The sequence below is a fragment of the Thalassophryne amazonica genome, chromosome 8 (genome assembly GCF_902500255.1).
Source record: "Thalassophryne amazonica chromosome 8, fThaAma1.1, whole genome shotgun sequence".
NCBI lineage: Eukaryota > Metazoa > Chordata > Actinopteri > Batrachoidiformes > Batrachoididae > Thalassophryne > Thalassophryne amazonica.
In genome coordinates this window covers 10,296,676-10,322,402 of record NC_047110.1, presented here as the reverse complement: position 1 = coordinate 10,322,402, position 25,727 = coordinate 10,296,676, and the positions used below count along the sequence as shown (strand labels likewise).

General features: G+C 44.1%; 1 pseudogene; it reads left to right on the top strand.

The window, feature by feature from the left end:
* LOC117515419 overlaps positions 1–25,727 on the top strand; it is a 279,907-nt pseudogene that overhangs the window by 120,165 nt on the left and 134,015 nt on the right.

Here is a 25,727-nt window from a genome sequence, read left to right as displayed (position 1 = left end):
CTGAAAATTCATGATGCTGCATTCAAAGACAGTGATGCAACAGCACTCAGAGCAGCCAGAAGGAACCTGTCGGCGGGAATAAAAAGAGCTAAGTCCACATATGCCCTCAAGGTTCAAGGCCACCTCCAATCAAACGACCCACGGAGCATGTGGAGGGGCATCAAATGCATCACAGACTACAAAAACAAAGACCCCCCTGTCAGCAACATCACTACAGCTGAGGTGAGGAACGTGCAGCAGAGGATCAGCCCCCGAAAGGCCCCGGGCCCTGACGGACTACCGGGGAGGGTCCTAAAAGACTGTGCACACCAGCTGTCTGAGGTTCTGGCGGATATATTCAACACCTCTCTGTCCCAAGCCAGAGCTCCGCTGTGCCTCAAGACATCAAGGATAATCCCTGTGCCAAAGACCTCTGCACCATCCTGTCTCAGTGACTACAGGCCAGTTGCACTCACCCCCATCACCACAAAGTGCTTTGAGAGGCTGGTGATGAGGCGCCTGAAGCAGACCATCGATGTGACTGTAGATGAGTACCAGTATGCGTACAGGCAAAACCAGTCCACAGCTGATGCCATCTCCACCGTGGTGCATCAGGCCCTCTCCCACACAGAGAACAAGGACTCCTATGCAAGGCTGCTGTTCCTGGACTTCACTTCTGCATTCAACACCATCATCCCGCAGAAACTGGTTTCCAAGCTGGCTGAACTAGGAGCCCCCTCAGCACTGTGCAACTGGATCCTGGACTTCATGAGTGGGAGGCCACAGAGTGTCAGGATCAACACCACCTCATCCTCAACCATCATGCTGAACACTGGCTCACCTCAGGGTTGTGTGCTCAGTCCACTGCTGTACACATTGATGACCTTCGACTGCAGAGCGCAGCACAAGAATAATCTTGCTGTTAAGTTTGCAGACGATACAGCAGTGATCGGGCTCATTAACCAAGGCGATGAGACAGCGTACAGGCAAGAAGTGGAGAACCTGACACGGTGGTGCGGAGACAACAACCTCGACCTCAACACCCAGAAGACCAGGGAGATAGTTGTTGACTTCTGCAGGTCAGCCCCCACCATCCCCTCCCCCACATCAATGGAGCAGCGGTGGAGATCATCTCCTCCATCAGGTATCTTGGAGTCCACCTCTCCGACACTCTCACCTTGCACACCCAACACCACGGCTGTTATTAAGAAAGCCCACCAACGTCTCTATTTTTTGAGGAAATTGGGAAGGGCCGGACTGAACACCGAGGTCCTCAGGGCCTTCTATAGCTGTGCAGTGGAGAGTGTCCTGTCCTGCTGCCTCCCTGTGTGGTATGGTGGCTGCACGGTGGCGGAGAAGAAAGCACTGCAGCGGGTGGTGAAGTCTGCACAGAGGACCATCGGATGCAGCTTACCACCCATTGGGGACATCTACATCTCCAGATGTAGAGACAAAGCCACCTGCATCCTCCGAGACTCCACCCACCCTGCGCACAGTCTGTTCACACCCCTTCCCTCTGGGAGGAGGCTGTGCAGCATCCGGGCAAAAACGTCCAGACTGAAAAACAGCTTCTACCCGAATGCTTTCAGACTATTGAACAGTTCAACATCCACCACTAAACTGTGAACATTGCACTACATGCACATTGTCACCTTCTTAATACTCTAACGCTGCTGCTGCTGACCTTGTGCCTTGTATATATATATTCTATGGCCACAGGGGTGCGCATATTGTACATTGCAAAAGTTTATACAATAGGTTAGGTTAAAAAAAATTGTCCCAGTTAACTACACCAAGACTTAGAGAAACTGCATTTCATTCTGCCTGTAAGGGTCGAGTGACAATAAAAGTGAGTCTGAGTCTGATATATTACTCTGGAACAAAGAAGACAGACAGTGTTTGACATAAGCAAGATGTTAAAGAGCAAACAGGAAGTGATTGCAGCTCACAGTGATTCCCATTGAAAATAATGGAGAAGCAGCCTGAGCTTCTTCTGCCATTTTTACATAAAACAAACACAATAACAACATCTATATATCCAGAGAATATATTCACAAGAGCTTTAGGCACAATATACAAAGGGTTTAATGCTGTTGTCTGTGTGGAGCCTGATCAGAGCGTCCCAAATGCATTTCTCCTGTCGTGAATGTACTGAGATTACCCATAATGCACTTTCTGGAGACACAATGTCTGCACTAAAACCTTCAAAATTAGTGCATTACTTTAAAACTAAAACATATATCTGATATTTTCATTTTATAAAACTTCAGAAGTGACTTAATTTAAATAACTTGTCCAAACTTAGTTTTGTTAAAATTTTAACCATAAGTTAAAACTGTATGCCTCTTGATGACTAGGGTAATATTGCCAGCAAGTCAGTATGGGTCAAAAGAAATGAGATTTTTTTCTGTGAGCAATTCTTCTTTGTTTGCAGAGGATAGAACTGTACATCTACTGCAAAACATTTATCAGGTAGGTACTCAGATCTTTGATGTCAGATTTCATAAATGTTTCTAACTGTTAATCTTTGTTCACCACACTTGCAAAAATATGCTGGCGTTCTAAAAATTATCAGACCAAAATTTATCGGAAGATAATTAGTCCACTAATGGTTTTCAAAATTATCTGAAAAGCTAATCCAATAATGAAAACATTAGCTTCGATAATTAGCAGTTAGCGGATTTGCGGAACCGTGCCCACCACTGCATTTAGACTACAAACGTTTGTAATTGTAAATGTCAGGACACATTGAATGACAAATTAAAATACAGTTGTAGACATAAGATTGCACACATCCACTCCATTGTGCTCTATTTAAAAAAACAGTATGTTTAAGGTTCAAGGTCAATATTAATCTTTATTATTAGACCCCCACCAAAGAATCACCCATGGTTGTCTAACCATGAATCTTGTAGCTCTTTCAAATCCAGTTTAGGTAAAATTTCACACAATGGTAGTGCACCATATAAAGAACTACAGATGTTTCTTTCCCCTCACTGAGACAAAAGGCAAGAATGTACATGTGAATGAGCATAATTTCATTTTACTTTTATTTGATGGCCAGTTGTGGCCTGTTAAGGTGCAATAAATATCATTCATTCATTCATTTTCAGCCACTTACCTGAGTCCAGGTCGCAGTGCAGTAAATGCAATGGTCAACACGATTTTTCTTGCATGGAATTGGTCAACGGATTTTGGGTAATTTGGGGGCGCTGAATCTGAATCTGGTGTTAGTTTTTGCCAAGCACATCAAGTTTTTGAGATATGAAAACATATTTCTTGTATCAAATATTGAAGCAAAAGCTGCAGTCTCACACACCTCTTCAGCACCATAAACAATATTACAGCTCTTGTTCACATTTCATGAACCTGGTTTAAAAACTGTGCTTTTGAAGCTGCTTTTGTGCACGATTACTGGCGTCAAACTCGTGAGTGAATGAGCAACTATCAATACAGAACATGCAGATTGCAAAAAAAGAAGTGATATGAGCTCACATTCAGATTCAGCACCTCTAAATGACCTTAAATCATTTCTCAAAGTCCATGCAAGATTTTCTTTTTTTGTTGTTGTTTTTAAATCAGTGATGTCAAAAATTTCTAAATATCCATTGTGTTTGATTATTCTACTATATAAACATAGTAATGATAATATCTACAATAATATATTAAATTTGATGGGTGTCTTGTCTCACATTGTCCCACAGCAACACTAAAATAGTGAAGACTAATGTGTAATGTTTTTGGTTAATAATTTATTCTATTAAGTGTCCATTAAACACATTTAATATTTGATTTTATTCTAAATAACTGAACATACAGTTATATATAACGTTCCATTAAAAAGGGGAGGGGGGAGATCCAAATTCATTGACATATTTAAACATTTTTTTAAAAAGTCAATTGTTACTTTGCATTGTAAACTATTTATTTTAATTTTTAATTTAACCTTTATTTAACCAGGTTAGTCCCACTGAGATCAAGATTTCTTTTACAAGGGAGACCTGGACAATTTAAAGTTTCCAATTCACCTAATCTGCATGTCTTTAGACGTGGTAGGAAACCGGAGCACCCGGAGGAAACCCATGCAAACATGGGGAGAACATGCAAACTCCACACAGAAAGGCCACAGGTGGGAATCAATCCCGTGACCTTCTTGCTGTGAGGCAACAGTGCTAGCCACTAAACCACTGTGCTGCCCAGTTACTTTTATAATGCTGTAATTCAGTTACTAACGAAAAAGTGATGATTTACTGTAAATTTATCAAGAGGTGCCAGTAATTGTGTCCTGAATAGATTTTATGTCAGGATTTTTTGTTTCACTTCATGAAAACCTTTTGTTTTTTCTTGTTGCCAAATAACTCTGGACATTTTTTTAAAATATTGTGATTAAACAAATTTGCTTTGTTTGCATTTATTTCTGACTGTATATTGAGGCATCTGGTGAGGCTGCCCCTGGTGGTCTCCCTAGGAACATTTTACAGATGCATCCAACTAGGAGGACAGCCCAGGGAAGACCCAGATCACGATCTAGCAATTCTGTTTCCCAGCTGACCTGGTAACACCCCAGGATCCCCCTGGAAGAATTAGAGGACCTGGCTAGGGATAGGGAAGTCTAGGATGAGCTGCTTGGTCTACTGGTACCGCAACTCAGATCTGGATAAGTTGCCAAAAATAAGTGAATGTATCCATCCCCTTGATTGATCGAGAGAAACTGGCTTTAAAAGTAATGATTTATATTTAAATACTTAGATTTGTGGAGCTGAATGTATTAATCAGTGTATTGTCCTGTTATCCTGCAGCACTTCTCTTTCCGAGGCTAATCACAAACTGACGTTACAGTCTGAAGATGATCATTGGGTTCATTTTTCTGTTTTGGCAGATCTGAGATCAGCCTCTTAAATATAGCTGTGAAAGTCTGTTAAATGGGTTTTCTTCTCTTGGTGTGTGTGTTTCAGGTGGGCTTTGCCCCTACCAGCAAACACATAGCACAGCTGTCCTGCAGCGTGCATCATCTTTATCACTTTGAGCTTCATCTACATACCTAAAATGAAAACGCTGCAGCATTGTGTCATAGCGTTTCTTTGCTGATTTCTCCAGAGTTCCTTACTGATGATGATCCTGGGAGAGCTGATGCCATCAGAGGGTGAGATCAGACACAGTGGTCTCCCTACAGACATCCTGGATCATGCCAGGAACAATCCGTGAAAACATTCTTTTTGGCCTGACCTATGATGAGTACCGCTATACCTCTGTCATCAAGGCCTGCCAGTTGGACCAGGTGCTGTACATCCATTTTCTCATACCCTGTACACTTTCTACAACCCCAATTCCAATGAAGTTGGGATGTTATGTAAAATTTAAATAAAAACAGAATATAATGATTTGCAAATCCTCTTCAACCTATATTCAATTTAATACACCACAAAGACAAGATATTTAATGTTCAAACTGATAAACTTTATTGTTTTTTTTAAATGGATGCCTGGAACATATGTCAAAAAAGCTGGGTCAGTGGTATGTTTACCACTGTGTTACATCACCTTTCCTTCTGACAACACTCAATAAATGTTTGGGAACTTGCTTGATGTACAACTTCAGTTGGTCAACAGTCCGGGGTCTCCGTTGTCATATTTTGTGCTTCATAATGCGCCACACATTTTCAATGGTCTGGACTGCAGGCAGGCCAGTGTAGTACCCTCACTCTTACTACGAAGCCACGCTGTTGTAACATGTGCAGAATGTGGCTAGGCATTGTCTTGCTGAAATAAGCAGGGACGTCCCTGAAAAAGACGTTGCTTGGATGGCAGCATGTGTTGTTCCAAAATCTGGATGTACCTTTCATCATTGATGGTGCCATCACAGATGTGTAAGTTGCCCATGCCTTGGGTACTAACACACCCCCATACCATCACAGATGCTGGCTGTTGAACTTTCCGCTGGTAACAATCTGGATGGTCTGTTTCTTCTTTTGTCTGGAGGACACGACGTCCATGATTTCCAAAAACAATTTGAAATGTGGACTCATCAGACCACAGCACACTTTTCCGCTTTGCGTCTGTCCATTTCAAATGAGCTCAGGCCCAGAGAAGGCGGCGTTTCTGGACGTTGTTGATGTATGGCTTTTACTTTGCATGGTAGAGTTTTAACTTGCAGTTGTAGTTAACTGACAATGGTTTTCCGAAGTGTTCCTGAGCCCATGTGGCAAGATCCTTTACACAATGATGTGGGTTTTTAATGCAGTGTTGCCTGAGGGATCAAAGGTCACAAGCATTCAATGTTGGTTTTCACCTTGCCGCTTACATGTAGAACGTTCTCCAGATTCTCTGAATCTTTGTATTATATTATGGACTGTAGATGATGGAATCAATAAATTCATTGCAACTGAACGTTGAGAAACATTGTTCTTAACTGTTCGACTATTTTTTCACGCAGTTGTTGACAAAGTGGTGATCCTCACCCCATCTTTGCTTGTGAACGACTGAGGCTTTTGGGGATGCTCCTTTCATACCCAATCATGACACTCACCTGTTTCCAATTAACCTGTACACCTGTGGAATGTTCCAAACAGGTGTTCTTTGAGCATTCATCAACTTTCCCAGTCTTTTGTCCCAACTTTTTTGAAACGTGTTGCAGGCATCCAGTTCAAAATGAGCAAATGTTTGCCCAAAAACAAAGTCTATCAGTTTGGAAATGAAATATCTTGTCTTTGTGGTGTATTCAATTGAATATAGTTTGAAGACGATTTGCAAATCATTGTATTCTGTTTTATTTACATTTTACACAATGTCTCAACTTCATTGGAATTGGGTTGTACGAGGTCTGTTAGAAAACTATCCGACCTTTTTATGTTTTTCAAAAACTATATGGATTTAAATCATGTGCGCTAGCATCCGCCAAGCTTGAACCTTCGTGCGCATGCGTGAGTTTTTTCACGCCTGTCGGTTGCGTCATTCGCCTGTGGGCAGGCTTTGAGTGAGCACTGGTCCACCCCCCTCGTCGGATTTCCATTGTCAGGGAAATGGCTGAGCGATTGGAGCAGCGCTGAATCAAATTTTTCCAGAAACTGTGAGAGACAGCCAGGTGGAAACCATTCGGAAGATTCAGATGGCTTTCGGTGAGGATACTCTGGGCGTCACACAGATTAAGGACCATTACAACCGGATTAAAGATGGCCCACAGCGGCAGAGGGTGCGCCGCGCTCCGAGCGGCCATCGACAGGCTGAAACGACCAGATCATTTCCAAAGTGAAGGCTGTGTTGATCCAGGATGTCATCTAACTACCAGATAAATTGCAGAAGAGGTGTACATCAGCACTTTTGCGGCACATTCCACTGTTACAGGAGATTTTGTAATGAAAGACGTGCGGAGGAATTCGCGCGTCGGGACGGAGCCGCGTAATGGCGCACAACAAAAAGCACGTCCGTGTTGGAAGTCTCACAGGACAAGTTGTGACATGCCCAGCTGTTACACAATTTCTCGGATACTCACTCGACTGAAAAGCCACGGAAAGCCGTCTGAATCTTCCGAATCTTCCATATAGTTTAAAAAAAAAATAAAAAGGTCGGATAGTTTTCTAACAGACCTCGTATATTGTTTTCTATTCAATTTGCTTATGTACTCGGGGGGAGGGGTGGTGCGAAAATTTGTCCTTTTCAGTTTTCAAAATTTCTCTATTACTTTGTAAATTTCCATGCTAAGTTTTATAAAATGTGTTACGAGATACAACATGTAATTATACTAGATGACTGAAGTGTATTATGTCCTGAACCAAAGACAGTGTGTTGTGGAACGATGTGGTAAAAGATGGCTGAAGGCAAGAACTTCAACCTGAAAGGAGACCAGTTCCTGCACTCTGTACCTGTTCTCGTCCTCATTTAATCCCCCCCATGGTGCTTTTTTTTTATCATGCAGTCTTCTGTTTTTTATTTTGCAAGAAATGGCCTTGCATGAATGTAACTGACCTTTTGTTGTCTTCAGCAGGACTTTGTCACTCTTCCTGAAAGAGATGAGACACACCTTTTGGAAGGAGGGGTGAACCTCAGCAGAGGTCAAAGGGCACGCATCAGCCTGGCCAGGTAAATAGGCCCTGCCCACACGGGAATAGATTTAGGTGTAACTGCGTATGTTTTCTATCATCTTGGCATTTTGTGCACATGTCCCAGGGTGTGTAAATCTGAAAACGCTGGATTTGCGTCTCCATATGCATAAGCAATACAGAATGTTCTAAAACGATTACATCACAGCAGCACCTGGCTAACCACTGCACATCATAATTAATCACTTGATTGTTGTAAATAGTGCAGTTACTTTTCTTTTCTCTTGGTGGATCATTAAATGGATTTTTTCCAGCCAGTAGAAAGCTGAAGAGATGATGGCTGTGATGAAAACCGCTCAGTAATCTGCACCCATTTACTGTTAAGACGACAACCTGTAGCTTCAGCTAACAAGCTGTCATCACGGCAGTCTAAACCAGATGCCGTATGTCCATGATTAAACACCCGGGCGTTTATTTTTTCAAACCATGTTCAGACCCGGCGCCTAAACGAGGCCGCCTTTATTCAAGGCCGGCGATTATTAACAAAATGCTGTTTGCTGCCTGCGCTGTAATATGGTGTTAGGTTTCACACATATATCTGGATGTGTGACCCCTCTAGAAGCCCCTCCTCACAGCCTGATGTGCAACTCCCAAATATTTTAACTACATGTTGAAATGATGGAGACCAAAAGGGCTGTGATTGGTCACTTTACCAGTTTCACGCCTTCCTGTCATATTTAAAAAGTTTTTGCAGTGCGCACGCTGATCATATTTCGTTTATGGATCAAATACAGGAACAATTGGCAGAAAAGTCCGTAAATATGGCCAACTTCACAACAGGGAGTCAAAAAACTACCAGGAACAGTGGTGGTGCAGGTAGAACGAAAATCCTGCCTTGTTCTCCATGTCGTGTTGCGTACCATTCCAACAGCAAATTGCATTACAACACCCACCATCGTGACAGAGAACTTTGAAAGGGTCATGCCCATGTCCACATCATTGTGTGGCTGCAGAGTTAGAATAGAATAGTCTTTATTGTCATTGTACAGGGGGAGTACAGTGAAATTGGGGGTGCTTCCACAGAGCTACTGTACACCACAAAAAAAAATTTATTTAAAAGGACAAGAAGAACAGATCACAAGGGACAAAACAAAAAGAAAAACAACACAAGTGTTGTGGTTGAAGCCACAGAAACACAAGGATGGCAGGTAGTCAGACACAAAAGGTAAGTGCTAAAACAACGGTGTTTAATGTTCCGGTCACAGCGATAAATACAATGGTGACAAGCATCTCGAAGGTGGCAAAACTAACCAAACTAACCAAAAGGTTAGCTTCGATAACAGCTAATCAGCTAACTGAAAAGTTATCTATTATAAAGCTAAACCAGTAACCACCAAAAAATTTATCAGAAGTTACAGCTAACCGATAACTTTCAAAATTGAGTTTAGCACCACGATCACAAACCCAAACAGTGAATCACAACTTCTGTCTTTGTACACTGTGCCCACTAATGGAAGCTCCTGTTTACTACATATTTTACTCTGCCGCAGCAGAAGGAGCCTGACCATCAGGTTGTCACAAAAAAAGTAATTATTCCTTAACCACATACAGCAGTCCCGCCATGAGGCAGAGGTCTTGGATAATAAAGCAGTTTTGACTTGTGGTTTTGATTTATAACACACACAGATGCCAAAGGGATTATGGGTAGACTGAGCTTCCGCTAACACTGATTGGTTGACTCATTCATTCTATGTAAAAAAACAAACACGTTAATGTGACGTGTGTGTTGGTTTACATATACGAGGTCTGTGAGAAAACTATCTGACCTTTTTATTTTTTTCAAAAACTATATGGATTTGAATCATGTGCGCTTGCATCTGCCAAGCTTGAACCTTCGTGCGCATGCGTGAGTGTTTTCACGCCTGTCGGTTGCGTCATTCGCCTGTGGGCAGGCTTTGAGTGAGCACTGGTCCACCCCCCCTTGTTGGATTTTTATTGTCAGGGAAATGGCTGAGAAGCTGTCGCTTTGCTCCATGAAATTTTTTTCCGAAACTGTTAGAGACAGCCAGTTGGAAACCATTCAAACGATTCAGATGGATTTCGGTGGAGATTCTGTCGGCGTCACACGGATTAAGGAGTGTTAAAACCTTTTTAAAGATGGCCCACAGCGGCGGAGGGCGCGCGGCACACCGAGCGGCCATCGACAGGCTGGAACGACCAGATCATTTCCAAACTGAACGCTGTGTTGATCCGGGACATCGTGTGACTACCACAGAAATGGCAAGAGAGCTGGACATAGCACTTTTGCGGCACATTCCACTGTTACAGGAGATTTTGTAATGAAAGATGTGCGGAGGATTTCGCGCGTCGGCACAGAGGAACGCTCAACAAAAAAACACCTCAGTGTAAGATTCGTAAGATTTAGACGGCTTTCGGTGGCTTTTCAGTTGAGTGAGTATCCGAGAAATTGTTTAACAGCTGGGCATGTTCCAACTTGTCCTGTGAGACTTCCAACACGGAGGTGTTGTTTGTCCCGCGCCATGAATGGCTGCGTCTCGACGCGCAAATCCATCCGCACGTCTTTCATTACAAAATCTCCTTTAACAGTGGAATGTGCCAATAAAGTGCTGATCCCGACCTCTTCTGAAACTTCTCTGCTAGTCACACGACGTCCTGCATCAACAGAGCCTTAAATTTGGAAGTGATCTGCTCGTTCCAGGCTGTCGATGGCTGCTCGGGGCACGGTGCGCCCTCTGCCGCTGTGGGCCGTTTTTAATCCAGTTTTAATGGTCCTTAATGCGTGTGATACCGAAAGCCATCTGAATTTTCCAAATGGTTTCCATCTGGCTGTCTGGCAGAGTTTCTGAAAAAATTTTCATGGAACAAAGCGGCAGTCGCTCCGCCATTCCTAAACAATAAAAATCTGACGAGGGGGGTGGACCAGTGCTCACTCAAAGCCTGCCCACAGGCGAATGACGCAACCGACAGGCGTGAAAAAACTCACGCATGCGCACGAAGGTTCAAGCTTGTCTGATGCAAGCGCACATGATTCAAATCCATATAGTTTTTGAAAAAAATAAAAAGGTCGGATACTTTTCTCACAGACCTCGTAAGTATGCTTTTGTAAAATATCCGATTTTTTTCATATGTAAAAAATAGCCATTTGCAAAAGCCAAAAGTCAAGTTGTGATTAGACAACTGTCTGATATAACCAGGGTCAAAATGACATAGAACACACTGCCATCTACTGGTGCCCAGATGCTCAGACCCTCACCCAAAATCCTATGCACACCAGTTGCTGCGGAAACAGCACAGAGAGAAAACACATGATGACAACTGTAAATGAACATTATACAACCAAAATGTGCATTTTATTTCTTTTCATCAGCTGTAGCAAGAGGTTGCAACAGCTCTCTGGCGCGCAAAGGATTATGAAATATCTCAATACTTAGGGTGAATACTGCCATAAACACTGCTGGCCAGGAGATGGCAGTAGAGACCGTGAAATGTTGCCAAAACAAATATTCAAAATAAATAATCTGTGTCTGCTACGTTTAATCTGCGTGGAATTCAATAAACACAAACTGAATTTCAGTCATCTTATATACGAGGGCTGTCAATAAAGTAACGGTCCTTTTTATTTTTTTCAAAAACTATATGGATTTCATTCATATGTTTTTACGTCAGACATGCTTGAACCCTCGTGCGCATGCGTGAGTTTTTCCACGCCTGTCGGTGACGTCATTCGCCTGTGAGCACTCCTTGTGGGAGGAGTCGTCCAGCCCCTCGTCGGAATTCCTTTGTCTGAGAAGTTGCTGAGAGACTGGCGCTTTGTTTGATCAAACTTTTTTCTAAACCTGTGAGACACATCGAAGTGGACACGGTTCGAAAAATTAAGCTGGTTTTCAGTGAAAATTTTAACGGCTGATGAGAGATTTTGAGGTGATTCTGTCGCTTTAAGGACTTCCCACGGTGTGAGACGTCGGTCAGCGCTCTCAGCCGCCGTCGTCAGCCTGTTCAAGATGAAAACCTCCACATTTCAGGCTCTATTGATCCAGGACGTCGTGAGAGAACAGAGAAGTTTCAGAAGAAGTCGGTTTCAGCATTTTATCCGGATATTCCACTGTTAAAGGAGATTTTTTTAATGAAAGACGTGCGGACGGGTCCGCACGAAAAACACCTCTGTTGAAAGCCTTAAGGACAAGTTGGAACATGTCCTGCTGTTAAACAATTTCTCATATACTCACTCCACTGAAAGCCATCAAAAGCCGCCTGGATTTTACAAATGGTTATCAACACGGAGGTGTTTTTCGTGTGCCGCCGCACCGCGTCGGCTGCGTCCCGACGCGCGGACCCGTCCGCACGTCTTTCATTAAAAAAATCTCCTTTAACAGTGGAATATCCGGATAAAATGCTGAAACCGACTTCTTCTGAAACTTCTCTGTTCTCTCACGACGTCCTGGATCAATAGAGCCTGAAATGTGGAGGTTTTCAGCTTGAACAGGCTGACGACGGCGGCTGAGAGCGCTGAGCGACGTCTCGCACCGTGGGAAGTCCTTAAAGCGACAGAATCACCTCAAAATCTCTCATCAGCCGTTAAAATTTTCACTGAAAACCAGCTTAATTTTTCGAACCATGTCCACTTCGATGTGTCTCACAGGTTTAGAAAAAATTTTGATCAAACAAAGCGCCAGTCTCTCAGCAACTTCTCAGACAAAGGAATTCCGACGAGGGGCTGGACGACTCCTCCCACAAGGAGTGCTCACAGGCGAATGACGTCACCGACAGGCGTGGAAAAACTAACGCATGCGCACGAGGGTTCAAGCATGTCTGACGTAAAAACATATGAATGAAATCCATATAGTTTTTGAAAAAAATAAAAAGGACCGTTGCTTTATTGACAGACCTCGTATACTACTCTGGAACAAAGATGATAAACAGTGTTGTAAAGGACAATAACCAGGACATTATAGAGCAAACAGGAAGCGATTGTAGCTCACAGTGATTCCAGTTGAAAATAATGGAGAAGCAACCTGAGCTTCTTCTGGCCTTTTTACATAAAACAAACACAATAACGTCTATAAACCAAGAGAATATATTTACGAGAGTTTTAGGCACAGTACACAAAGGATTTAATGCTGTTGTCTGTGTGGAGCCTGATCAGAACGCCTCAAATGCATTTCTCCTGTCATGAACTTTTACGGTACCCATATTGCACTGGGTGCGGACACACCATGTCCACACTAACACCTTTAAAATTAGTACAATGCTTTAAAACTTAAACATATAGCTGATATGTTCCCTTTATAAAACTTCAGACGTGACGTTAATTTAAATAAGTTGTCCGAAATTAGTTTGGTTAAAATTTTAACCATAAGTTAAAACTGTACGCCTCTGGATGACTTGGGTGATATTGCCGGCTAGTTAGTACGGTGTTTTTTTTTGTTTGTTTGTTTTTTTGGCTCTCACTTTGGTTCTCTCCTGTGACCAGTTCTCCTCTGATTGCAGAGGATAGAGCAGTTTCTCCTGAAACCAGTTCTCCTCTGTCTGTAGAGGATAGAACTGTACATCTGCTACAAAACATTTAACAGATAGGCTCTAAAATCTTTGATATCAGAGAAAAATCTTTATTAACTGTTAAAGCTTTGTTCACTAAGCTTGCAATAATATGTTAGTGGTCTAAAAAATTATTGGACCAAAATTTATTGGAAGATAATTGATCTGATGGTTTTAAAATTATCTGATAAACTAATCCGATAATTAAAACATTAGCTTTAATAATTATCGATTAGCGGATTAGTGGAACTGTGCCCACCACTGGCAAAATCCAACACAAAGTAAAGGCCGACACAGTGACAAATCCAATAACCAATAAACAGCTGTCATAAAGGGCCGTGAGATTGTGAAACAAAGCTCCTCAGCATGGCAAAATCCAAACGATGAAAAAGACAGACAGTATGAAAAAGCTACTAACCAAAAACCGTCAAAAGTGAAAGTTAGATTTGTGAGACTTAATGCTGGTTAAACACAGACGAACAACAGATGGAACAGGAAGCATGAACTGAGTTGGAGATAATCGACCGGCAAAGAACATAAACGAAGGTGTGACTTAAATACAAACTAGTCTATTATAAACAGGTGTGACAAAAGATAACAAAAGCCTAACGATCAAAGTGGACATAAAACCATTTCCCCAAAACATGACATCAAATCCACAGAACACAGACAGAACACAAATGACTTAAACCCGGAACTAAGACATTAACGAACAAAGCAGGACAAGGACACGAACAGAACTGACAACGCCATAACTCACACGCATGACAGACAAGAGACAAGAATAACATCTAACACAGCATAACTCATAATTTACAAAGACCGAAGAAACAAAACCAGGGAACAGGCGTGGGGCACACAGACACAGTTGATCTGTGAACAGCTGTGCGCAGCTGCCAGGGATAAATTTGACAACCGTGTGCGGCCCAAGGACAGCAAGACAGACACACACACACACAGTTGAACTGTCAACGGTTGTGCACAGCAGCCATGGATAACTTTGACAACCGCGTGCGGTACAAGGACAGCAAGACACAAAGATCACACACATGCACACACGCACGCACATGCAAACACACACGCAGACCACAGATGCTGACACACACACCCACACACGTTTGTTTCCACACATGCACACACACAGATGACAATGAGAGGAACTTGCTGGATCGACACCATCCACATCCTCGCTTTGAAATGCCGGAACTCTGCTTGCGCCGTGGTGCATTCTGAGAAGCGCAGGGGGCCACCAGGGGGATTATGGGAAACGGTAAAGCAGCGAATGACGCACACGTGTGCACTCACACAACATACAGTGCCACCTACAGCCCTGGCATGTGTACTACAGCTTTTTTGGTAAATTTGAGCATTTTAGTGTGGACATAGATAAATCTTGAAACATTGCCATGTTTTTGGAACACTATTTGAAAACAAAGATTGCTTTGTATCCACGTGGACAAGGCCTTAGTGTCCCTCCGACTGTTTTATTCACTCTCTCACATCTTTGAATACCAACATTTTGCACTGATTGCAAATCTAATAGTATTCATCATTTTTTACCAACTTTCATTTCACTGTGAAATGATACTGAAGAGTGACCGTGAACTTTTGCAAAAAGCTATTTTAATGTAAATGCTCAAAATGATAGAGTCTGAGGACAGCATGATGGCTTAGTGGTTAGCACGGTTGCCTCACATCAAGAAGGTCCCATGTTCTGCCTGGTCCTTTCTGTGTGGAGTTTATGTACGTGGTTTGTTAGAAAACTAGCCGACCTTTTTATTTTTTGCAAAGAGCACGCTTTGTGTGAGCAGTGGTCCACCCCTCTCGTTGGATTTTTATTGCGAATAAATGTCTGAACGATTTGGAGCTTTGCTGCATCAAATTTTTCCAGAAACTGTGAGAGACCTCCAGGTGGACACCATTCGGAAAATTCAGATGGCTTTCAGGGACGATTTTATGGGGATTACACAGATTAAGGAGTACTCCAGCCGGTTTAAAGACAGCCCACAGCATCTGAGAGCACGGCGCACTGAAACCCCGCTGAAACAACCAGATCATTTCCAACGTGAAGGCTTTGTTGATCCGGCACGTCGTCTGACTTCCACAAAAATGGCAAGATGTGGACATCAGCACTTTTTTGGCACATTCCACTGTTACAGGAGTTTTTTTCATGGAAAGAGAAGCGGATGGATGTGCCACCATGCCGCTCATGGCGCGGGACAAAAGCACCTCCGTGTTGGTCTCACAGTACGGTTTTCAGATGGCTTTCAGTGGCTTTTCAGTCGTGTGACTATCCGAGAAATTATGCATGAGCTGGACATGCCCCAACATGTCCTGTGAGGCTTCATCACGGCTTTGCTTTGCGCCATGCGACTCCACAGCGACGCGCGGAATTCCTCCGCACGTCTGTCTCAATGTGCCGAAAAAGTGCAGATGTCCACGTCTTCCGCAATTCCTGTGGAAGTCAGACGACACACCGGATCAACACAGTGTCCAGTGTGGAAATAAACGGCACATTTCACTGTTACAGGAGTTTTTGTCATGGAAAGAGGAGCGGAGATATTCCACACGTAGCAGTGGAGCCGCATGACGCAAAGCAACGCCGTGATGAAGCCTCACAGGACATGTTGTGGCATGTCCAGCTCATGCACAATTTCTCGGATAGTCACACGACTGAAAAGCCACCGAAAGCCGTCTGAAAGCCATCCTGTGAGACCAACACAGAGGTGCTTTTGTCCCGCGCCATGAGCGGCTCCGTGGCACATCCCTCTGCTTCTCTTTCCATGAAAAAAACTCCTGTAACAGTGGAATGTGCCGAAAAAGTCTTGATGTCGTTTTTGTGGAAGTCAGACAACGTCCCGGATCAACAAAGCCTTCACGTTGGAAATGATCTGGTTGTTTCAGCGGGCTTTCAGCCTGTCGATCGGCGCTCGGAGTGCGCCGCGCTCTCAGACGCTGTGGGCGGTCTTTAAACAGGCTGGAGCACTCCTTAATCTGTGTAATCCCCATAAAATTGTCCCTGAAAGCCATCTGAATTTTCCGAATGGTGTCCACCTGGAGGTCTCTCACAGTTTCTGGAAAAATTTGATGCAGCAAAGCTCCAAATCGTTCAGACATTTATTCGCAATAAAAATCCGACGAGAGGGGTGGACCACTGCTCACACAAAGCCTGCTCACAGGCGAATGACGCAACCAACAGGCGTGAAAAAACTCACGCATGCGCACGAAGGTTCAAGTTTGGCTGATGCAATCACACATGATTCAAATCCATATGGTTTTTGCAAAAAATAAAAAGGTCGGATACTTTTCTAACAGACCACGTATTCTTCCCGTGTTTGCATGGGTTCTCTCTGAGAGCTCCAGCTTCCTCCCACTTCTAAAGACATGTGGGTTACAGTGAATTGTTGGCTCTAAATTGACCATTGGCGTGAGTGGGAGTGCCCTGTGGCAAACTGGTGGCCTATCCAGGTAGTACCTCGCCTCCCACCAATTGACTACTGGGATAGGCTCCAGCCCCCCATGGATTGGAATAATTATTTATTCTATACATGCTTATTTGGAATAAGCATGTATAGAAAACAAATATTAAGAGTCTGTTGAATGGAAAAAAGTATATGATGATGTTTTTCAATATTTGTATATTTCATCACTTTAAAACTGCTAGTTTCAAATTCCTACATAAATTGCACATCATGTGTATCACCAGGGACAACTGGTATCAATGGGTCAAACCCTCCCCATCTTTTACGATTAAAAAAAGATTAAAAATCGCGCGCACACACACACACACACACACACACACAGATATATATATATATATATATATATATATATATATATATATATATATATATATACAGTCAATATACAGTGAGGAAAAAAGTATTTGAACACCCTGCGAGGGGTCTGAAATTTTTATTTTAGGTGCATGTCCACTGTGAGAGACATAATCTAAAAAAATAAATCTGGAAATCAAAATGTATGATTTTTAAATAATTTATTTGTATGTTATTGCTGCAAATAAGTATTTGAACACCTACCAACCAGCAAGAATTCTGGCTCTCACAGACCTGTTAATTTTTCTTTAGGAAGCCCTCTTATTCTGCACTCTTTACCTGTACGTCAATTTCCCTCGGTCTGGGATTTCATGCAAGATCTCACTTTGTGGGGTAAGGATGATTCTGAGAAAGCTCAGAACTACACAGGAGGAGGACCTGGTCAATGACCTGAAGAGAGCTGGGCTTCAGCAAGGATCTGGCACTCATGCTGCCCCCACACCGTCCATACAATTGTGCCATTGATTTGATACCGGGCGCTGAGTACCCGTCCAGCAGGCTGTACAACCTCTCACGTCCAGAACGCGAATCAATGGAGACCTACATCTGGGACTCGTTAGCTGCCGGGTTGATCCGGAACTCCTCCTCCCCGATGGGTGCTGGTTTCTTTTTTGTGGGCAAAAAGGACAGCGGACTCCGTCCATGCATTGATTACAGAGGGCTGAACGAGATCACGGTTCGCAACCGATACCCGTTACCTCTGTTGGATTCAGTGTTTACGCCCTTGCATGGAGCCCAAATTTTTACAAAATTGGATCTTAGGAATGCTTATCACCTGGTTCGGATCCGGGAGGGAGACGAGTGGAAGACGGCATTTAACACCCCGTTAGGTCACTTTGAGTACCTGGTCATGCCGTTCGGCCTCACCAATGCGCCCGCGACGTTCCAAGCGTTGGTTAATGACGTCTTGCGGGACTTCCTGCATCGGTTTGTCTTCGTATATCTAGACGATATACTCATCTTTTCTCCGGATCCTGAGACCCATGTCAAGCATGTACGTCAGGTCCTACAGCGGTTGTTGGAGAACCGGCTGTTTGTGAAGGGCGAGAAGTGCGAGTTTCACCGCTCTTCTTTGTCCTTCCTGGGGTTCATAATGTCCTCCAACTCCGTCGCCCCTGATCCGGCCAAGGTTGCGGCGGTGAGAGATTGGCCCCAACCAACAAACCGTAGGAAACTGCAACAGTTCCTCGGCTTTGCGAATTTCTACAGGAGGTTCATTAAGGGCTACAGTCAGGTAGTTAGCCCCCTGACAGCCCTGACCTCCACTAAGGTCCCCTTCACCTGGTCAGATCGGTGCGAAGCCGCGTTTAGGGAGTTGAAGCGGCGGTTTTCGTCTGCAACAGTTCTGGTGCAGCCTGATCCTACTCGCCAGTTCACAGTGGAGGTGGATGCCTCTGACTCAGGGATAGGAGCCGTGCTGTCCCAGAGCGGGGAGTCCGATAAGGTTCTCCACCCTTGTGCCTATTTTTCCCGCAGGTTGACCCCGGCTGAGAGGAATTATGACGTCGGCAATCGGGAACTCCTTGCGGTGAAGGAGGCCCTTGAAGAGTGGAGACACCTGTTGGAGGGAGCGACGGTGCCCTTCACGGTTTTCACGGACCATCAGAACCTGGAGTACATCCGGACCGCCAAGCGGCTGAACCCCAGGCAAGCCCGCTGGTCACTGTTCTTCGGGCGCTTTGACTTCCAGATTACATACTACCCCGGGACCAAGAACCAATGGTCGGATGCCCTGTCCCGGGTGCATGAAGAGGAGGCCAAGGCCAAGTTGTCAGACCCCATAGAGACCATCATCCCCGAGTCCACTGTCGTGGCCACTCTCACCTGGGACGTGGAGAAGACCGTCCGGGAGGCCCTGACACGGAACCCGGACCCGGGGACCGGCCCGAAGGACAAACTGTACGTCCCACCAGAGGCCAGAGCTGCAGTTTTGGACTTCTGTCACGGTTCCAAGCTCTCCTGTCATCCCGGGGTGCGCAGAACCATGGCAGTGGTCCAGCAGCGCTTCTGGTGGGCGTCCATGGAGGCCGACGTCCGGGACTACGTCCAGGCCTGTACCACCTGTGCCAGGGGCAAAGCCGACCACCACAAGGCCCAAGGCCTCCTCCAGCCCCTTCCGGTACCTCACCGCCCCTGGTCCCACATCGGCCTGGACTTTGTCACGGGCCTCCCGCCGTCCCAGGGCAACACCACCATCCTCACGATAGTGGACCGGTTCTCCAAGGCGGCCCACTTCGTGGCCCTCCAGAAGCTCCCAACGGCCCAGGAGACAGCAGACCTCCTGGTCCACCACGTCATGCGTCTGCATGGGATACCAGCGGACATCGTCTCAGACTGTGGCCCTCAGTTCTCCTCTCAGGTCTGGAGGAGTTTATGCAGGGAACTGGGGGCCACCGTGAGTCTCTCGTCCGGGTATCACCCTCAAACAAACGGACAGGCAGAGTGGGCCAACCAGGAGCTGGAGCAGGCCCTCCGTTGCGTTACCTCCGCGCACCCGATGGCCTGGAGTACCCATCTGGCCTGGATCGAGTACGCCCACAACAGCCAAGTGTCGTCAGCCACCGGCCTCTCCCCGTTTGAGGTGTGTTTGGGGTACCAGCCCCCATTGTTTCCACTGGTCCAGGCCCACCTCAGGAGGTGCCGCCGGGTGTGGCGGACCACCCGTTCTGCCCTGTTGAAGGCCCGGACGAGGGCCAAGGCCCATGCAGACCGCCGGCGTTCCCCGGCCCCTGCATACCAGCCTGGGCAGGAGGTGTGGCTTTCAACCAAGGACATACCACTCCAGGTCGAGTCTCAGAAACTGAAGGGCCGCTTCATCGGACCATTTACGATCCTCAAAGTCCTCAGTCCTGCCGCGGTGAAGCTGAAGCTGCTGGCTTCACTGCGGATCCATCCTATCTTCCATGTGTCGCGCATCAAACCTCACCATATTTCACCCCTCTGTACCCCCGGACCGGCGCCGCCTCCTGCCCGGATCATCGACGGGGAGCTGGCTTGGACCGTGCGCCAGCTCCTGGACGTCCGTCGGAAGGGCCGGGGGTTCCAGTATTTGGTGGACTGGGAGGGGTATGGACCCGAAGAACGCTCCTGGGTGAAGAGGAGCTTCATCCTGGACCAGGTCCTCCTGGCCGACTTCTGTCGGCAGCACCCGGACAAGCCTGGTCGGGCGCCAGGAGGCGCCCGTTGAGGGGGGGGTCCTGTTGTGTGGGCCGCTGAAGAGGAGGTACTGCTGGCCCACCACCACCAGATGGCGCCCTGCTTGGAGTGCGGGCTTCAAGCTCGAGAGGGCGCCGGAGCCACTGGGAGTGACAGCTGTCGCGCTTCATCAGCACCAGCTGTCACTCATTCAACCCATCACCATCACCATAAAGGCCGGACTGCAACTCCACCTCCTCGCCGAGAAATCATCTACCGTACAGGTAATTTCTCTGCTTAAACTGAACAAGAGTCTGATCTCATTTACAGCCGTTTTCCTGTGACGTGTCCTTGTCTGCTGTATTGGCGTTTGGTGTGGACTGTGACGGCTTTGCCTCACACCCCAACCAGATAAGTGGTTTCACAAGGAGCTGTACGAGTGTGTGATTGGAGGTGGAGGTTCTCCCTCCTAACTGAACACAGACTGTGGAATTACTGAGTGTGCGTACTCACACTCATCAAACTGTTTCTGTTCTCTGCCAGCAGTACCGGGTCTGACTGCTGAAGACAGTGGCCACCTGGGGCGCAGGGCTTGGCGGCTCCGGTGTTCTTCAGATCCGTTGGTGGTGGAAGCTGTGTGGGTTCCGGCTCTTCTATCACCAGACGTCTTCTATCTTCGAGCCTGCCACACGCCACCTTGTGTATGATTGACATTCCGCACTATTGTTATTGTCTGTACTTCGTTGTGCGCTTCACAACATTAAATTGTTACTTTTTGGCTTATCCATTGTCCGGTCATTAACGCCCCCTGTTGTGGGTCCATGTCACGACACCTTCCCAACAAGAATAGAGCTTTTTGGAATCAACTCCATGTTTAGAGGATGAGAATGACCCAAAAGAAAACCATCCCAACCGTGAAGCATGGGGGTGGAAACATCATACTCTGGGGGTGCTCTTCTGCAAAGGGGACAGGACGCCTGCACTGTATTGAAGGGAGGATGGATGGGGTCATGTATTGCGAGATTTTGGCAAACAACCTCCTTCCCTCAGTAAGAGCATTGAAGATGGGTCATGGCTGGGTCTTTCAGCATGACAATGACCCCAAACACACAGCCAGGGCAACTAAGGAGGGGCTCCATAAGAAGCATTTCAAGGTCCTGGAGTGGCCTGGCCAGTCTCCAGACCTGAACTCAATAGAAAATCTTTGGAGGGAGCTGAAACTCCAAACCTGAAAGATTTGGAGAAGATCTGTATGGAGGAGTGGACCAAAATCCCTGCTGCAGTGTGTGAAAACCTGGTCAAAAACTACAGGAAATGTTTTACCTCTGTAATTGCAAACAAAGGCTACTGTACCAAATATTAACATTGATTTTCATAGGTGTTCAAATACGTATTTGCAGCAGTAACATACAAATAAATTATTAAAAAATCATACATTGTGATTTCCATTTTTTTTTTTTTTTTTTTTTTAGATTATGTCTCTCACAGTGGACATGCACCTAAGATGAAAATTTCAGACCCCTCCATGATTTCTAAGTGGGAGAAGTTGCAAAATCGCAGGGTGTTCAAATACTTATTTTCCTCAGTTTATATATATACTGTGTATATATATATATATATATATATATATATATATATATATATATATATATATATATATATATATATATATATACACACACACACACACACGGTTAAACATCTTTGAATGGAGTGTTTTAAATTTTAAAATTTTGATGGCAGCAAATAGTGATAACAAAAACAAGATTTAGCTTAAAGGCTTTCAATTTTGTATCACCAGTTACACAGCTTCATGATGAAGTGGTATAGAGGATGATTTTCTTAAAAAGACCTGAAAGTTTAGGTAAAAATTGCCAGAAGGTGCTCAAAGGTTTACATACCCTGGCAGAATTTTTTCTTTTTTGACCATTTATTAAAACTTTTTTTTCACTCATGGTTAGTGGTTGGGTGAAGCCTTTTATTGTCAAACAACAGTGTTTCCTGTTTTTAAATCAAAATGACAAGAGAACTACCCAAATGAACCGGATCAAACGTTTACATACCCCTGTTCTTAATACTGTGTGTTGCCCCCTTTAACATCAGTGACAGCTTGGAGTCTTTTGTGGTAGTTGTGGACGAGGCTCTCTGATGGTAAAAGCTGCCAGTGATTATGTCTTGGACTTTATTTACATTAATTACAAAGAAATACAAACAGTATGGCACTTTATGGTAAATCTGCATGGAGTAGACAGTTCTCAAAAACTGAGTGACTGTGCAAGAAGAAGAAGAGTGAGGAAAGCCACCAAGACACCCAGACAACCCAGAAGAAGTTATAGGCTTTATGTGGCTGCGATTGGAGAAATTATGCACAGTGCAAGCTTTGCCAGTATTGTATCACCCAATATTGTATCACTAGTTATCCATCTTCATGATGAAGTGGTATAGAGGGGGATTTTCTTAAAAAGAAGACCTGAAAGTTTAGCTACAAATTGCCAGAAGGTACATCTGAGATGCAAGCCTGGCTTTGATCTATTTTTGGTGAAAGAAAATCCTTCTCTGCTCTACTCCACTATGAAGCTAAGAATAGTGATGGTTTTAAAACTTATCTGAAAAGCTGATCCGCTAGCAAAAACATTAGCTTTGATAATTATCTGTTATCGGATTAGCTGAACTGTGCCCACTGCTGCAAATATTAAATGTGTGGTTTGACGGAAAATCTACTTCATCTTACATATTTAACAATTAAACACTGCCTATGAAATAATTATGGCTCGCTTTCACATACAACACTTTTTTTTTAGTTTATTTGCCCTATTGAGACATCCCATAATCCCTTGCGTGCCAGAGTCACTGCAGTCTAAATAACATAGAGAAACCACCAAAATGTAATTTTTTATGCTTTTCATCACATTAATGAGAGACCGCTGCATGAGACCCCGAAAACTTGCTAAAACAAATATTCCAAATATTCTATGTCTGCTACATTTAACCTGCGTGGAATTTAATAAACGCAGGCTGAATTTCAGACATTTTATATATGTTACTCTGGAACAAACTGGACAAACAGTGCTATAAAGGACAATAATCTGGATGTTAAAGAGCAAACTTCACTTACTCCCAGAAGTACATGAACAGGAAGCTCACAGCAAATCCCATTGAAATAACGGAGAAAGAACCTGAGCTTCTCGCATGTTTACATAAAACAAACACAATAACTAGTCGACAAACCCAGATAATATATTTATGAGTTTAAGCACAATATACAAAGAGTTTTATGTTGCGATGTTAATGTTGTTATGTGAGTAGCAGTTACAGTGCAGCGTGATCAGAGCGTCTCAATGCAGTTCTCAATGTAACTGACATCTCGCAGAACAGCGAACTCTTCTAAGTTTTGCAATATTTTGCAGGATTTGAAACCTCAGTAGGGCGAATAATGTACATGCTGTGTGATCTGTTAAGTGGAATTAATTGTACAAGTATCTAAAAACTAAACAAGCAATTTTATTTGTTTTTGAGTCAAATGAGAACCTTAATTGACAGTTTATCGATGTCCGTTTTGTCCTACAGAGCTGTGTATAAAGATGCAGACTTATACCTACTTGATGCACCTTTTGCCCACGTGGATATTGTCATGGAGAAAGACATCTTTGAGAAGTATGTACACAAAATAAATAGTCTTTGAATTTAATGGTGTGGGGGTGGTGGAGGTTAAGTTTATGGTTAAGGTTACACACACACACACACACAAACACACACGACATGTTCACTTTTTTTTTTTTTTTTTACAACCTCAGTCATATTACAACTTTGACACCAATCAAGCTTCTGAGTGCTCTACACAACCATGACCAGTGAATTTCTTGTCAGCTTTATTGGCACCTATGATTTTTAAAGACAGAATTTAAAATATGTTCAGTAATATTTGATAATATGTATATGTCACAGACATGAACGAGCGAAGCTCTTCAGGATCTCGACATGTCATTCAGATTTTTTTTTGAGCAAATGATTCAGGGGAGCATTTGATCAAAGGATAAAAGGAGCATGCTCCCCGCCCCCCAGATTCCCTGCCTTTTTAAGCATTTTTCTTTTTTCCCTTTCAGCTTCTGGGGGCGGAAGACTATGATCAAAGAGCAAGGAGGCAGAAGAGTGAATTTAAGCAATTTGGTAATCTACGTAAATCTCCAAGCTAAAATAGTGATAGATAGTGTCTTTCATAGGGGTGTCCTGGATCACAAAAGCCACAGTTCAAATAGGGTACACATTTTAAGCCACGGATTGGGTAGTTTTTTTTGGATCAGAGAAAACAAAAGAAGACAAATGCTGCTTTGCTTTTCATTTTCAGGCACGGGAATGAGAGATCCTGAAAAATCCTCAGGCCTTATTTTGGGTTCAATCAATATTAAAAAATTAAAAAATAAATTTAAAGAATGCTTTTTACATGCGTGGAATCAGTAGACTGGCAACAAGATAGAAATCATCTGAAAATGATTTCCAAGTTATTTACATGTCATTGCACAAAGTCCTCTGGCTCTTGCTGTGGAGCTGCAGCCAGCTCAGCTGTGCAAGCTGGATTCAGTGGAATCAGTCAAAACCAACCTTGGTTTCAAAGTGAACATGGTTCAAACTGCATTTATTTATTCTTAAATATTACAAACAGTAAGTCAATAATAATAATAATAATAATAAAAATAATAATAATAAATGTTTTTCAAAATATTAGCATCTGGTTGTTCTTATTATGTGCAAAATAGGCAGCATGGTGGATTAGTAGTTAGCACTGGCGCCTCACAGAAAGGAAGTGGTGGGATTGCTTCGTGGCCTTTCTGTGTGGAGTTTGCATGCTTTCTCTGTGTCTGCATGAGCTTCTCCCACATGCAAAGACAAACAGGTTAGGTGAATTGGAAACTTTAAATTGACTGTAAGTGTGTGACTGCGTTTGTTTGTCTATTTGTGCCCCTATGATAGACTGCCATCCTGTCCAGGGTGTAGTCTGCCTCATGACCTATACAACCTACTCAAGTAGGCTCCACCCCTCCCCCACCCTCAATGACCCCTAACTAGATTAAGTGGGTATAGAAAAAGGATGGATAGATGGATGCGCAACCCTAATTCCAATGAAGTTGGGATGTTGTGTAAAATGTAAATAAAAACAGAATACAATGATTTGCAAATCCTCTTCAACC